Genomic DNA, 13,632 nt, shown 5'->3' on the forward strand with positions numbered 1-13,632 from the left:
GTATATTAATAAGTCACTATGGAAAACAGCATAGAGGTTCCTCAAAAAATTAAAAATGATGGCCAGGTGCGGTGGCTCACACCTGGAACCCCAGCACTTTGGGAGGCCAAAGTGGCTGGATCACCTGAGATCATGAGCTCGAGACCAGCCTGGCCAACATAGTGAAACCCTGTCCCTACTAAAAATACAAAAATTAGCCAGGCGTGGTGACGCATGCCTGGATTCCCAGCTACTCGGGAGGCTGACGCAGGAAAATCACTTGAACCCAGGAGGCTGAGGTTGCAGTGAGCCGAGATCGTGCCACTGCACTCCAGCCTGGGTGACAGAGCGAAACTCCACCTCAAAAATAAATAAATAAATAAATAAATAAATAAATAAATAAAACAACCATATGACCCACCAATCCCACTTCTAGGTAGATATCAAAAAAAAAGAAAAAAGAAAAAAGGAAATCAGGATCTGAAAGAGATACCTTCACTCCCATATTCATTGCAGCATTATTCACAATAGCCAAGATATGGACATAAGCTATATATCCATCATCAGATGAATGAATAAAGAAAATGTGGTACATACCTACACTGGAATACTATTCAGACTCACAGAAAAAAAAAGAAAACCTTGCCAGTTGCAACAACATGGATGAACCTGGAGGACATTATGCTAAATGAAATAACCCAGACACAGAAGGACAAATACTACATGATACCACTTACGTGAGGAACGTAAAATAATCAAATTCATAAAAGCAGAGAGTAGAATAGTGGTTGCCAGGCACCAGGGGGAGAAAGAAATGGAGTTATTAGTCGAAGGGTACAAAATTTTATAAAAGAAATATTTTGTTAAGGAAAGAAAAAATAAATTTGTACCTTTATCATTGACAAATTCCATTGGCCTAGCACAGCACCCAGCAGATAGGAAGAATTGGGTCACTTTGGTTTGCACTGAATCTAACTTGGACATTGCTGCAATTGCTTATATAATATATATTGAAAGAATATATCAACATCATATGGACTTTACATACATTAGCTGTACTCATTTTCAGTTTCATGGATAAAGAAAGATTGAGAAAATAATTTCTTGTAAAACATATTCTTGGAACTGCCATCAGGAAGTCTTAATTAGGATTAAGCTTGATGCTAACAAAAACTCAAAATAACAGTGACTTAAATAAGACAGAGGTTTATTTCTTTCTCAAGTAAGAATTCAAATGTTGGCAAACCAGGGCTGTAAGATGGCTTGCTCCCTGAAGTTCCTATGGATCCAGAATCCTTTTAGCTCATGGCTCTGACATTTCTGAAGTAGAAATCTGGCCTCATGATACAAGACGATAGTTAGAATTCCAGCCATCATACCCACATTTTGGGCAGCACGATGAAGGAAAGGACAAAGAAAAAAGGACAAAGGGCACATGCTTGCTGTCATTTAAGGAAATTACTTGGAGAAGCTGCTTAAATCCCATCGGCCAGAGATTAGTCAGACGGCCATGCTGAGTCACAAAAGAGTCTGATGAAGTCTTTTTAAAAAATCTACTATATGCTCAACTGTAATCAGGATATTAAGAAGGAAAGAACAACTATCACAGTATGTAACCAGCAATCCCTGCAGAAATGTGCTCTACATTGGGGAGATTGTCTTTACATTATCTCAGAGCATAAAATTGCCCATGACTTGCCAGTTTTCCATTTTGTCCTTGGTTTGCAAAACAGCCACCTAACAGACAAGCTCTATCTATACTTCACTATGGCATTGAGTGGGGAGAAAGAGATCCTTTTCCAGTTAGGACTCTTGTATTAGTCTGTTCTCACGCTGCTATGAAGAAATAACCAAAACTGGGTAATTTATAAAGGAAAGAGGTTTAATTGACTCACAGTTCCACAGGGCTGGGGAGGTCTCAGGAAATTTACAATCTTGGTGGAAGGCACCTCTTCACATAGTGGCAGGAGAGAGAAGGAGTGCAAGCAGGGGAAATGCCAGATGCTTATAAAACCACAAGATCTCATGAGAACTCACTATCACAAGAACAGAATGGGGGAAACCGCCCTCATGATTCAATTATCTCCCACCAGGGCCCTCCCATGACATGTGGGGATTATGAGAACTAGAATTCAAGATGAGATTTGGGTGGGGACACAGCCAAACCAAATCAACTCTCTTCTGTTGAAAATGAAAAAAAAAAAACCAAACAAACAAACAAACACTCCGCCAAAACTAGCTCAAGGCAGAAGAAAGTGTATTGGCTCACATAGGTAAAAAGTCCAGGATGGGATTTTCTCCAGGAACAGGTTCATTTAGGCTCCAAAAATGTCATCAAGACTCATTTTCTGTCCACCTCTCTGTGGGCTCTGTGTTCGTCCACTCATTGGCCTTATTCTTGACTTACCTGTGGTGGCAAGGTGGCAACAGGAGCACCAGCTCACCTGCTTCCAGGTTCGAGTCCCTTGGGAAAGAACAACAGTCTCCTTGTGCCTCATTCTGACCGGGTCACATGGCGGATGAATGAACCAAATCCTCTAACAGAAGAGAATGTTAAGAATGAATGTGATGCTTTTTAAACTATGTGGCCTGCGAGTGGGAGAGAGTGGTTCCCCAGATGGAATTTGGGGTGTCATTTTACCCTAAAAACAGTGAATGGATACTGGGAAGACAAATAGTAAATCTCTCCAATGGAGACATACTTCACACGATGTGGGATTCGATTGGTATTCTCCATTACTCAAGATGTAACCACTTCCCAAAATATTCCCAGGACCATGGGGCTAAAAATAAAACCAATTTCATAGGCTTGATGTGAGAACTGAACGACAAAACATACTTGCAAGAGGATAGTGTAACATCTCCAAGCAGGAAGAAAACTTGTCAAGACCCCATTCTGGGAGGGTTACTATTACCCTCTGCCAGATTAGGTCACTAGAAAATTGTCATCTTCAGTATTGTTTCCGGCATTCAGTGGTGCCCAGTTGTGGAACTGGAGAATCCCTAAGCCAGGTCTTTCCTGCCTTTCCCTGTACACTATTCTCATTTCACCATCCGAAGTATGTGTGTCTTTTCTGCATCCTACTCTGTGACATACCTTTTATGAAAACTTTTATTAATACTACAGAATCATGGTCAGGCGCAGTGGCTTATGCCTGTAATCCCAGCACTTTGGGAGGCCGAGGTAAATCATTTGAGGCCAGGAGTTCAAAACCAGCCTGGCCATTACGGTGAAACCCCATCTCTACTAAAAATACAAAAGACTAACCGGGCGTGGTGGCAGGCACCTGTAATCCCAGCTACTCAGGAGGCTGAAACAGGAGAATCACTTGAACTCAGGAGGCAGAGGTTGCAGTGAGTCAAAAATCACGCCACTGCCCTCCAGCCTGGGTGATAGAGCAAGACTTTGTCTAAAACAAAACAAAACAAAACCAAACCTCCAAAAAACCACTACAGAGTCATTAGCCCGTCTGTTGTCAGTATCACAAAGTTCCCATTTCATGTATAAAGCCTTCATCACATTAATTTCTAGGTATATTTACCATCTCCCAACACATAGTCTCTGTAAAAATACCAGCTGTAGAAGTTATCTGAAAGCAATTGCCCTCTATGATTGCTGCCTTTACTTTCTTTCTCTGTCTCCTCCCTCAGGGAACACTGGAAGAGGAGACAGGCCTCAGGTTTGGGCAGAAAGTTCGAGACCAGCCTGGCCAACATGGTGAAAACCCGTCTCTACTAAAAGTACAAAAAAATTAGCTGGGTGTGGTGGCAGGCAGTTTTCAGGCTGAGGCCGATCTAACTATGCACACAGGAACATTCCAATATTTCTTCAGCAACGTTGTCCCAGCACTTCACTGGTTAACTTTTTATGTCCAGCATTTGTGGATTCCACAGCTACTTGTCAATGGTGAATATTGATCATCATGATTATCTACTGAGCAGCTACCATATCCCAACTACTCCTTGCATGTTGTTCATTATTTTCTGAACACTCAGCATATTTGCAATGTGTTATTTCATGTCACAGACAAGGAAACTGAACGCAGAGACGTTTTATTTCTTGCCAAACATCGCCTGAGGATGAATAATGAAACTGATTTGAAACCAGAATTGTCCAATTCCAACATCTCTGTTGTTTTTTTTTTCACTCTGATATGCTGCAATTAAAACGTTATTTCTAAGACTGTACTTTCCGACATCGTTTCTATAGTTGGTTGTGAGAGAACTTTCTCTGAACTTGTGGAGCACAGGAAACCGGCAGGAGGCGGCACAGGGTGCTCTCCACATGCGTGAAACCCGCTGTGGGTGTTGCTTTCCTGCAACTGCCATTTGCCACTGATGATCTTCTCTTCCTCTGGAAGAGTAAGAGGGGAAGGACACAGTTTCAGTGCTTCCCATTTATAATTAATTAATTAAGGGCAGGTGCAGGGGCTCACACTTGTAACCCCAGCACTTTAGGAGATTGAGCAAGGAGGATTCCCTGAGTCTGGGAGTTTGAGATCAGCCTGGGCAGCAGAGTGAGACCCTGCCTTAAAAAATTTTTTTTTTCTTTCGTTTTAATTTTTATTTTTTTGAGACAGGGTCTCGCTCTGTTGCCCAGGCTAGAGTGTAGTAGTGTGATCTCGGATCACTGCAACCTCTGCCTCCGGGTTCAAACGATTCTCATGGCTCAGCCTCCCAAGTAGCTGGGATTACAGGTGCCTGCCACCACACCCAGCTAATTTTTTTGTACTTTTAGTAGAGACGGGTTTTCACCATGTTGGCCAGGCTGGTCTTGAACTCCTGACCTCAAGTGATCTGCCCACCTCAGCCTCCCAAAGTGCTGGGATTACAGGCATGAGCCACCGCACCCAGCCAAAAAAAAATTTTTTTTTTTTAATTAGCCAGACATTGTGGCATGTGCCTGTGGTTGCAGTAACCATGGGGGCTGAGGTGGGAGGATAGGTTGAGCCCAGGAGTTTGAAACCAGCCTGGGCAGCAAAGTGAGACCCTGCCTCAAAAAAAGAAAAAAAAAAAAAAAACTAAAAAGCTATTTCTTACAGATATTCATTGAGTGGAAAGCAATTTAATTTTACATATAATAAGTTATTTCAAAAAGAACTGTGCTCCAGAGACACCCTTCTTGACCAAAACAAAGCAGGGCAGAGGTTGGGAGGCCTTTTGGGCTGGGCTCCAGGACACAATGACTAGAAGATGATGCAAAGCGCAGGACAGAGTAGAGAGAACTACACAATTTGCTTCCAAATTAGACTCTGCAAAAGTAGTTCTTAAATGTTAGCTCACATGCAACCCAGTCACTTTACTGAGTAGATTCCTGGACTCCAGTCCTGGGTGATTCTTGCAGGTGGTGCATTGACCAGATTAGGAGAATCATTGTCCAAGGTCTCAAAGCCAAATTTAGGACGCTGAGAGAAAGAATCCTAAGTGGTTGAATGGGAAACTGATTCTCCTTTTGAGCACACCTTAGATTCAAATAATTGATTGGAGAAGATCATTCTATACAAAAATCCTCTGACCTGCAGAGTTTCTACAAAAAGTCTTGAGAAAGAAAAAAAACATATATTTTTGGAAAAGATTGAATTTAATTATAATTTTGCAAATTACACTGATGAGAAAGGTCAACAAAAAGAAGTGTATTGCGGATGATCTTATAAAAAGAACCTTTTGTAAAGCAAACAATTAACTTCTGATTTGTCTACTCTGAACGCTTGATGTTTATTTAAATTGGATGTTCTCATAGCAGGACACACCTGATACCTGGCTTGTCTAAACACTTAGAAAGTCAAATTGTCTAGTTATCAAAGCCCATCTTATTTCCTGAACACGTATGGATGGTCCTTCAGGAGTCATTTCACAGTGATGTGCAGAGAGAAAAACGAAACAAACAAACAAACAAAAAACAAATCATTGTTCCTGAGTGCATTTTCTAGCCTATGTCTAACTTTCTAGCAGATAAAGGCAATAAAAATGTTTGGGTCCAACACTGCAACATAATTTGAAATTCCTTGCTTACTGAAATCCTAGCCAAAAGGCTTTCTTTAGTTTTGTATTAAATTATCCCACTTGGTTGGCGGCCTTAATCAACTTAACCAATTATTTACCAGATCACCATTTGCCTCTGTGCAGACACCCCGTCAGAGCTCAGGTGGACAATTTCTTGGGCCAGAATGCCTTTCTTTTTCGTCAATACCAAGACTGTCTCCTGCCACACCTTTAACAGTGCTCTCCATCTGTAACCTCAGGTTCATAATGCAGCTTTGTTACTTGGTTTGTCTAAAAGCAATTAGTAGTTTCAGATTTTTATTTCCTATTTAGGGGAGAGATGATTTGGGGGAGAGTTGGGGAGGTGACTGAACAAAGCCAGTTGAACAGTTAATACTTTAACCTTGCGTATAATTTATACAATAAACAAAGTCACATGCTTCCCTAATAATTTAGATGTAAGCAAATGTTGATTTATTCAGGAAGGCTACTGCCAGAAGCAAAGCCTGCAGCACTAAAATTTGAATTAAACTAGGACAGAAGCAGGCTAGTCTATAATAACATTTGTATAATTTTATTTTTGCCCTTGGCTCAGTTCATTTCCTCGTACAGTAGATGCATGAAATTGGTTCTTCAGCCACCTTTAGCTGATGCTCATTGATATCCGGGCAGGCAGAGAAGCAAGAGAATGCACCTTTCTAAGCTTTGTGTTTTCAATCATAAGGCCTTGACTTCCTAGGTCATTTCTGACAATGATTATCTTTCTCTGAATTGTGTTTTTGGCAAATATCTCAGAAAAGCTTCATTTAACCTAGAGATACAGTTTCCCCCCTCTTACTGTGAGGGGACTCTTAGAACTGAGACAGTTAAATAGATGCAAATGTTGTGCTGTTTTTATTCCTTTATTCAAGCCCTGGGGCATGAAATCTGAGTTCTCTTACTCTGCTTTCGGCAGTGAAATAAGGGCCTGAAAAATTCTTTAAATGATGGTGAAAAATAAACATTAACTTGAAACAGTGAGGAATCAACCCCCCCTTTTACTATTAACCTTTGACTTAAGTAAAAACTCGGACCTACATTTTACAACTTACCACTTGTGTTAGGATCTGAGGCTCCTTTTGAGGGAGCAGGCTCAAGCTGGTAAATAATTTTGGAGAGCTTCTGAAAAGTAGATGAAGTTTTACATCCAAACATAGGGAAACCTGGTTTTTTCATGGCAGTTCCTGAAATAATGACATTGCCAACACACACAGCACACACATGGAAGCATTCTCAACCCCCATAATCACCTGGAAATGTCTTACAATTTTTATTCTTCCTCCTCCATACTTCCATTTTAGGCAAAGTAACAGCATTTTAGAGCGTCAAAACTTCTGAAATGAAGAATTTATTCCCTTAGTTCAGGAAATCAATTATGCTAAAAATTCTTCCTGACCTTTTATTTAAGGGGAGTTAAGAAAAAATAAAATCCTAAAAATTTAGAAACTAAAGAATTGGTATTTACACTTTATGTGCAATAATGCATTTATGCCTCACTTCCTCCAGCTGAGAAGGTAAATAGCAGCCCTAGTGTTTTGGAGGCAAACATTGTTCTGTCCTATTCTTGGTAACAAAATCTGCTCCCAGGCCTTCTCCATCCCTGTCTGATTGTGCCCTGGGGCTGTTGCAGGCGGCCAGAGGAGCCTTTCAGAAAATCCAGGCCATGTTTTGACTTCATTAGAGATTCCAAATAGAACAAGTTTTAGCCTGGCTCAGGCTTTGGTTATGAAAGTTTCCCACAGCTCTCAAAAATATACAGAATAATAAATGGCTGGGCAGAGAAATAGAAGGCAATAGTCATTCCATCAAAGGTTTCTAGTCACATCATAAACTACAATTGCAGAGCCTGAGGAGCTTATGTCACTAGGACCCAGAGATAAAATGTTTTGCCTTTGGCCCCCGAGGTCACGCGCTGGGGCAAGAGCTTTGAGGTTGGGTCCTTTGTTTGCAGACTGGCAGGGGAAGGGCACTTGATCCCTGCCTAGGAACAGAAAGAATGCCTCTCTCCCCCACCCTGTGGCCCCTTGGCCTTCCCTGGGGACAGGCTGTGTGGCTCAGCGGGCATTGTGAAACCTTCCACCCCAAGGGGTGGCTGTGAAGCTTCAAATGTTTTCGGGCATTTCCAGCATAAAGGCAAAAATTGATGAGTTTCAGTGGGATAAGCTCTGAGGCTCCAAGGAAAAAACCCTAAGGCGGTGGGTGTGAGGAGGAAACTTTTTATTGTCTTGCTGCAGATTTTTTCTTTCATTTTTCTTTTCTTTTTCTTTTATTAAGTCAAGATGTTATATGAATGCACCAGTTAAATATTACATGCAAACTTCTTAAGGGAACCATTTCCTCCCCAGTTTACAGATCAGTCTGTAGTTTGTCCATATTCCTGTTTCCCATCCTTCTTCCTCCTCTCTCCCTTGTTCCAGGTTCTCCCTTCTCTTACCCCCAGCCTTTTTTGGGAGGAATCATAAAACCACACTTTAATGACAAACTCCAGAAGGCTAGACCTGATGAGGATCCTAGATATTCACCCTACCAACTTCCATGGAATGGCCTTCATTTTCCACACACTTTTATTTCAGAAAACATATGAACTACTAGAAGTCACTCAAACAAGGAAGGATTTACATTCATTTTTCCCCCCAAATAGTCTTAATATACATGTTTCTTGCTAGAAGCAGATTTTGTTGATGCTTTATTTTTTAAAGCCAGTAACTAACTATAGCCTGACAAATCCTATCCCATCACATTGATATTAGATTGGTGGGCTGTGACTTTATGACATCAAAGAAATTGATTACAACTTTTTTATATGTGGCTCACATGCAGTCATTACCATGATCCAAACATTATATGCTAACCTCGGAATCACGCAAGTGATGGGAGAAACACACTGTGGTTAGTGATTAAAGATTGGACTCAAAATTGTCTCCAAACCCATTTTTTAAGTCTTTGAATATGACCAAAATTGTATTAATGAGCTTTGGCTGGAAAGAACACTACAGTGTGTCTCTATCTCCATTTCTCACATTTTAGTTAAACTTATAAACCCTTCCCCCAGATGGGCTTCCCCTGGTAACCATATTAAACAGAAACATTAGGTAGAATCCATAAGAAAATATTCATGCTTGTAATCCTAGCACTTTGGGAGGCCAAGGGGGGCGGATCACCTGAGATTGGGAGTTCTCAACCAGCCTGACCAACATGGAGAAACCCCGTCTCTACTAAAAAAATAAATAATAATAATACAAAATTAGCCAGTCATGGTGGTGCACGCCTATAATCCCAGCTACTCTGGAGGCTGAGGCAGGAGAATCACTTGGACCCGGGAGGCAGAGGTTACGGTGAGCCGAGATTGCACCATTGCACTCCAGCCTGGGCAACAAGAGCAAAACTCGGTCTCAAAAAAAAAAAAGAAAAGAAAAAAGAAAATATTCATTCCTTTTTTTAAATGCATAAACCATCCAGAAAATATATACCTTAAAAATAAAAAAGGGGTTTAGTAAATATTTTATATTTCACTCATCTGGAATTATAATAGAAAGGAAAACTGTTTTATTAGAAAATTTACCATTTGCAGGGAGGTGTGTGTGCCTATGCCCCTGAGTCTTTATTAAGGCAATGGAGGAAAAGCAGCCAGGAACAAGGTGAAAAGAAGTTCATTCACTGTCTCAGAAAATAAAGACCTCAGACTTTCTAAATGAAAATATACCATTAGCATCAGATACTAATCACAAGGTAATTATTTTTAAAGAGGTTCCTAAGTAAGACACACACACCCATGACACCCCGAGGCTAATCTACGCACCGAGAGACTTATTCTGCCCTTCGTTGTATGTGAGTTAGTTGTCCTTGGAGTGAATAAAAGCTGCTTTCCATGTTATTCTACCCTCCTGTAAAAAGAAGAAAAAAATGTCACTTCAGAAGATATGGATAAAAATGCATCTGATTAAAAAACATTCCTCAAGGGCAATTTGGATAAAAGTTAAACTGGGCAACATCAAACTAGGCCCCTTCCTATAAAATACATCAAATTCAAAGAAGTTTCTTGTTTTTGTTTTCTTTTAAGTTACTAATCTTTTTAATGAATCTCAGACTCCATCAGCCAAACTGCTTTTTTGGTAAGAACAGTTTTTACCTATGTAAAGGCAAGGATTGGTTTGACAGAAAGCACCCAAAATATTAATGACACGGCAAAATATCTTTCTATTCTTTAGTTAAGAAAAAAACTCTGTTCAAGGAATTTCAAGTGAACAGAATTATCCACACTGGAAAGGACAGTCCTCATCAATCTAGGTGACTTACTATGGGCTTATGATCCCTAAAAGTGGCCCCCAGTACTCCCCCCATATCCCTGCTGGCATGAATTACAACACCAGGTCACCTCTTCAAGAAATCCCCATTAATAAGCCTCCAACAGTGTAAAATATCAGCTGTTGTGGAAAATTTTTTCAAGTATAAAGAGAGTTTCTGCCCTCATTAGGCTACATGTTATTAGACTGCATGTATATCCATATCTTATACCAAGCCTATGAGCTATCTAATGTCCTGTAACTCCCTTTGGAGCTATATGCTAGTCAGCACTCTTCATTCATTCATTCATTCATTCATTCATTCATTCATGTAACCTCCCTTATTGAAGACCCCACAATGTGCCAGCACTGCTTCTAAGAGCTGGGACATCAGACATGAAGGAGACAGGTATCATCCTGCTCTAGAGGAGTTTATTTTCCCCCAGGCAGAGGCATTCAATAAACCAGCAAACAAATGAAGGAAACCATTTTGGACAGTGATCAGTGAAATAAAAATAAAGGAACGTGGTCAGATAGGGTGGGCTAACATGGACGGAAAGTCTTTGTTGGGTAGGTGGAGATGTTGAGCTAGAATCTGAATGTCAAGAAAGAGCCAGTTGTTGAGAAGCTAGGAAAATGAATTCTGCTTGTTTTTTAGTAAAGATTGATTTACTCACATTATTGTATGGATTGTACAACCTCACAAGCAGTATCACAGACAACTCACAGGATTCCAAGCAGAAATTCAAAACCCAGGCATAGCAAGAACGCTTAGCTTTTATTTGCCAGCAGGACAACCCCAGGCATTATTGCTCAGCTGAGGGCATATTTAATTACCAAATGCTCTGCAAATGTCTTCCAAATTGTATAGATAAAGCCATCTAAATTGCTGACTTTCAAGAGGATATATTCCTTCCTTTATCATAGAAATGCCCCATTCCCTGATGAATTTGCATTTCCAATGATTCACCATTCATTTTAAATTCATTTTAATTTACAATTATTTTCTTAAATTCTTCTACACAGCTGGGAATCTGTAAAGTGCATTTGCTTTATTTCATTAGATAACTAACTTCATTGCTACCTGAGCAGTTCTTTGCTTCAGAAAAACATGCAGCACTCCTGCTATTTCACTGTACAGGCAGCATACTCACCATGCCAGCCAGATTTAGAAATGATTGCTTTTGCTTGTGGCTTACAAGAAAAGACTTCATATCATATATTAATTTTTAAAATGTTTTCTTAAGCCTCATTTTAGCCTCTATGGCAAACCCAGAGGCCAGGTAAAAATGAATGGTTATAATATGGTTTTGTTTAAAGGCATGAAAGTTAGCCATAGCCTTTTCCCATGACACATCTGGACACTTCCATTATGGTCACTTAGGTGTCTGATGGTTTGTCAGAAAGCTAGCCATAACTTAGGCGGAAAACTGGACTCCATTAAAAAAACATTAAAGGCTGAGAGGGAGGCAAGTTGATGTGGCATGGCTCCCAGCACTAAGAAAGCAAGAGTGCATGGTGAAGCTTAGAAATAGAAAGTGATGTCCTCATAAAAACATGGCTCCAGGCTGGTGTGCCACTAGAAATTCTTCTGTCAGTTTAGAATATTTAGCTCTAAGGGATTTCGACTTTCAAATGTATCTTTGGATGCAAAATAGGCTGCACAGGAGGAGATAGCATAGAAGGGAAAGAAGCGTTTGCTCCCAATTATGATCAGCTTACGTTAAACTGAAAATTCCTTTTCTTCCAGATAGAATATTTGATTAGAAAGGGGGGCAAGTAGATTAGAGGAGCTACCTTGCTGACATCAAGTGATCCTCTGGCCTCCGTAACTAGAAAACGTTGCTGATAACTGATAGAGCTAAACAATATTAAAAGCTTCAGCACTACTGGTTATCAGGGGAACCTTTCAGCCTAATTGGAAAGCTCAAAGCTTCAGGCATCTGAAATTTTTTGGTTTAGGGCTCTTCTACAGCATTCCAATGCAGTATATCCAATCAATAATGTGATGCTATGCACAATACCATCACGAGGCTTATTAACTCCCCTGAGTTTTGTATTTGACTTGTTAAACTGTAAAAAGAGTTGGAGAAAACAAACAGAAAAGAAATATCTCGGTCCCTAGCTGCCAAAATATAAAATAAATAAACAAACTCCAGTGCTCAAAGAAAACTGAAAAGGGCAAAGTGGAAAATATATACAGATGTACTTTCATGCACAAAACATGAACATCTTGGATGATTTCTCTTAGTGTGATCCGTCCTGTATTTTAGGCAAAGGGGGCATCCATCCAAGCAGATTTAATTATGTGCTAAAATTCAGTTATGATGATGTAGATTCCACTCTAAAACCTATGGACATGAGGCTTTTTTCCACAGCAGACCGTGGTGCTTTTCAGCCCACCCTGGCTACAAGCAGTGGTTACAGCTGCAGCAATTAGAGGCGGGCATCCCAAGGAAGTTCAATATAGTCGGTTCCTCAGAGCGACAGCTGTCTGCATCTGGGATACTTCACAATTTTCTTACCAATCTCCTTGCACAGAACTAAACAGCAGAATCTTCACACTCTGGTAACTCTGACAGAGCCCGCTTGATTCAGATGTTTGTGAAATTGTCTGCTCCAGAGAACTTCCGCGGAAATCATCAGGGAGGTTTCGACAGCAACAACCAGAAAAAGTTCTTCGTTTGGTTTTGAATTTTCCTTTTCCCCCAAAGGTTCACCAAGCTGCCGCTATAAGAGGTTTGAAAGGGAACACAGGTGGTATTAACAACCAAGTGAAAGGTAAGGAGCAGAAGTTGGAGTTCAGATCAAATCCAGCACCCGCTCCTGCCCTGTGATGGGAAACAACAACCTCTAGAAACACACGGCACAAGCCTCTTTTCTGTGCCTGAGTTAAGAGATACACAGACCTAAATCTGAACTTAAACACACATATTTACTCACATTTTAATCTATCTGAAGTGATACTACAGCCCACAATCGCTGTCAGCCAGCAGCAGTCAGCCGTCTTTGTCATTGCGTATACACGGGCATGAAACTGTGCAATGGCTGGGAAGAGAATCCTGAAGATGAGTGGGGACATCTCTTAGGAAATGCTACATCACCAACACTCTCAACAGCAAAGCAGATGATCCTGTGCAGCCAAACAGGAACTTGATGACTCCAAGTTGGAAAATAATTCAGAAGAGTCAGACTCAGAATGTGAAGTTTCGTAAATACCTTAACTAATTTATTTCACGTATACTTTCCTTATTACATACGCACAAGAGATGTATATGAGAGAAATCCACGCCAAAATAAGTTTAAAACCTTTTTCAGGGTCTCACTCTGTTACCCAGGCTGGAGTGCA

At 40.5% G+C, this 13,632-nt stretch overlaps 1 long non-coding RNA gene and 1 other non-coding gene across 2 annotated transcripts in view; one reads left to right on the forward strand and one right to left on the reverse strand.

Annotated features, from left to right (window-relative positions):
* Positions 1–13,632, reverse strand: part of LOC135968259 (uncharacterized) — a 59,039-nt gene that overhangs the window by 21,017 nt on the left and 24,390 nt on the right. Inside the window, exons 2-3 of the long non-coding RNA XR_010582890.2 lie at positions 12,809–13,013; positions 9,800–9,884 (exon numbers count right to left, since the gene is read on the reverse strand). This is a non-coding gene — a long non-coding RNA (uncharacterized lncRNA). The remainder of the gene's footprint in view (positions 1–9,799; positions 9,885–12,808; positions 13,014–13,632) is intronic.
* Positions 4,159–4,371, forward strand: LOC123570143 (small nucleolar RNA U3). Its single transcript, XR_006694136.2, has one exon. It is a non-coding gene; the product is annotated as a small nucleolar RNA U3 (small nucleolar RNA).

This window comes from Macaca fascicularis, chromosome 18 (assembly GCF_037993035.2).
Source record: "Macaca fascicularis isolate 582-1 chromosome 18, T2T-MFA8v1.1".
NCBI lineage: Eukaryota > Metazoa > Chordata > Mammalia > Primates > Cercopithecidae > Macaca > Macaca fascicularis.